At 40.9% G+C, this 3,346-nt stretch overlaps 1 pseudogene; it reads right to left on the bottom strand.

Annotated features, from left to right (window-relative positions):
- Nucleotides 1-2,138: 2,138 nt before the first annotated feature.
- LOC115283518 lies at nt 2,139-3,008 on the bottom strand (annotated as a pseudogene).
- Between the last annotated feature and the right edge of the window lie 338 nt (nt 3,009-3,346).

Below are 3,346 nucleotides of genomic sequence, written 5' to 3'. Positions count from 1 at the left end.
TATGTGGTTTGTTTCTTCCCCTTTATATGTGGTTCCTTCCACCCACAAGGCTTTCTGCCCCGCCTCCCTCTCCACTCTACCCTTGTAACCTATACTAACAACTCAATATGTGCCCTCACAGTATGGTTCTTCATGGGCAAATAATTATATGCAAGTTACACACACACCTTCCAATACACATTTCATAAAAATGATATTTGTGGGGCACCTGGGTGGCTCAGTCGGTTGGGCATCTGGCTTCGGCTCGGGTCAGATCTCACGATTTGTGGGTTCGAGCCCCGCGTCGGGCTCTGTGCTGACAGCTAGCTCAGAGCCTGGAGCCTGTTTCGGATTCTGTGTCTCCCTCTCTCTCTGACCCTCCCCTGCTCGTGCTGTCTCTCTCTGTCTCTAAAAAATAAATTAAAAAAATGATATTTGTAACACACTGTTCTGCATCTTATTTTCATACCTACTGGTAGAGTGCTATTTCATTCTTTTTCATGTCTGCGTAATATTCCACTGCGCCAATGTACAGATGACCGTTGAACAGTGTGGGATGGAACTGCGTGGGCCCACTTATCTTCAGCTTTTTTGGGATAAATCCAGTAGCGTCATAAATGTCTTTTCTCTTCATTATGGTTTTAAAAAGAACATTGTCTTTTTCTCTGGCTTACTTTATTGTAAGAATACAGTATATGATACATATAACATACAAAATATGTGTTAATTAACTTTATGTTATCGGTAAGGCTTCCACTCAACAGTAGGCTGTTAGTAGTTAAGTTTGGGGGACGATTGAAAAGTTACATATGGTGGATTTTTGATTGAATGGGGGGTTGTCTCCCGTAACTCCCATGTAGTTTCAAGGGTCAGCTGTATTCCCAATTTATTCAAGCATGCTCCCTATTTATAGCATTCTCTTTGGTTTCATTTCGGGGGGGGGGATGGATGGATGCGTACAAACAATGCTGTAATAAACGTGCTTGTATATAGAACCTTGTGTATTGTGCTTTTATTTCCTTGGGACATATTCTCAGGAGCAGGATTGCTGAGGTAAAGCGTACTGTAGAATCTTTCAACATCCATTCATGAAGAAGTAGTATCACTTTTTTTTTTTATGGGGGGAACACAGAGGGAGAGAGAGAGGAAAAAAGGAGAGAGAAGTAGGTCTCATCCAGATCTCGTGTTTTTACCCAGAGCGGGGCTTGAGTTCACTCGATTTAGGACTCGAACTCACCAACTGTGTGTGAGATCATGACCTGAGCCGAAGTCAGATGTTTAACGACTGAGCCACCCAGGCGCCCAGAAGTCATCACTTTTAAAAATTCTCACCTGTGTGACGGATACAAACGATACTCCATTATCACTTTAGTTTGAGCTTCTTTGACCGTGAGTGAATTTGAGCCTCTTGTCATAAGTTTTCTTAGCCTTGTGGGTTGATTACCATTCTGTCAATGCATCATTTCACATCCTCTGCTGATTTTTTTCTGGGGTGTTTGTCCCCTTCTGTTTAATTTGCAAGACCTCTTGGTATATTGTAGATGCACCTCTGTCTGTCTTTTGCATTACGAATAATTTTATACATCTAGTTCTTATCTGTAGATGTTGTTTACAGTTTCTTTTGCCATATAGAAGTTTTAAATTCATACAACATCTAGTAAGTCTACCTTCTCTTTTGTTTTGTTTTGGGTTTTTTTTTTTTTTTTTTTTGGTTTGGTTTGGTTTTTGCAGATGGATCCGTTATTTAATCAGGTTCTTTGTAAGACATTTATTTTTTTTTTGCCAACTTCAACTCATAAAATTTAGTAATAGTTTGACAAATGTGAGGAAAATTATTCTATTTATAAATACTTTGAATTTTTTGAAAAAACTTTGAACACTTGGTTCCTAGTGGGAATAATCATTTTAAAGATTACAGCATTGTCAGAGAGTTCAGCAAAGCATTTGATTATTTTTGTAGCCTCAAGAAATGGCAAAATTATCCTTATTTAAATGTTACTGTTTTGCAAAAACCTTTAGTCTCTCTTCTTTGTCTTTTTATTCTTCATTTGTAAGTGTTTACACAGTAAATCCTGTAAATGCATTTTTGGAAGTATAACTTTTTAACAGATGCAATCATTAATTTTATTGTCCCATATTTATGTTAGAGATTAATATGTTTACTTGAATGTTTGGCAGATTAACACATAGAACACCAGTCTGTGAGGGTAAAGCCCATTCCTGAGAGCAAACACAGAGCGGAGGTAGCCCTGAAGCTGAGGACAGCTTTGATTTTTGGCAGAATTTGCGAGTCCACAGCTTTCTGATGAACCTTACGCTGCTCTGTGATCACATATTTCTCTTTCTCTGTGTCGAAGATCTGCCCTTCCCGGTGTCTGGGTTTACGCAGCTGCTTCTTCTTAAAGGAAGCATCCGTGCAGTGTGTGGGGATTTTCACACTGCTGATATCAATTTTGGTGGAGGTGGCAATGACAAATTTCTGGTGTTCTATGCAGAAGAACGCGATTGAGGGACAGAGGTCCAGTCACAAGCAGCAAACCACTGGTCAGTTGCTTCAGAAAAACCGCCCTCCTGCCCCTGTGGCGCCCAATGAGGAGGATCAGGGTGGCCCCAGGCGTGATGCTGGCTCGCAGTGTCCTCACGTGCTGACTGAATGGTGTTTGCCGTAGCTCACCAGCTTCCAAGGCACGTCTTTGGTAGGGTAATACCTGGGCATCTTGCGGAGTTTAACCACTTGGGTAATGCCATTCCTGTCACCACTGACTCGTTTTGTGACCGTAGCAAGAACCTTCTTCTTCTTTTCAATCCTGGATTTAGCTGCTGAATACTGCCTCTTGTACATGGCCTTCCTCCAATACATAACCGATCGGGAGCACCTGCCAATTCCTGTGACCAGGACGGGGTTTCGGCTGCAGTGGGGCTTCCCCTTCTTTGGCGTTCCCCTTCTTGACTTTGCCACCAGCATCAGCCTTCTTGGCTTCCGGTTTCTTCTCCTTAGTATCTGGCTTCTCGGCTTTTTCGCCCACCATCTTGCAAGATGGGAAAGAGCTACCTTTTCTTTAATAGCTTCTGAGTATCCAGTCTTGTCCTCTGTTTTGTCCATGTGGTCTCCAAAGATTTCTTGCAAGATTTTTATTACTTTGTTTGTATTTAAGTCTTCCTCTGCAGTTTATTTTAATATATGATAAAAGACAGGGTCCATGCAATGTTATTTTCCTCTAGAAACATATCAGAGGTGTTATCATTTATTAAATCACCTTTTTCCTCAATAAATTAAAATGTCATTTTGTAGGACCCGATATCCAGACACATTATAAAGCCACTGCAATCTAATTAAATCAATATACTATTAGCATTGGACCAGGCA

The sequence above is a fragment of the Suricata suricatta genome, chromosome X, assembly GCF_006229205.1.
Source record: "Suricata suricatta isolate VVHF042 chromosome X, meerkat_22Aug2017_6uvM2_HiC, whole genome shotgun sequence".
In the NCBI taxonomy this organism is placed as follows: Eukaryota; Metazoa; Chordata; class Mammalia; order Carnivora; family Herpestidae; genus Suricata; species Suricata suricatta.
Note: the sequence above shows the minus strand (reverse complement) of the source record. Positions and strands in the feature narration are given on the sequence as shown.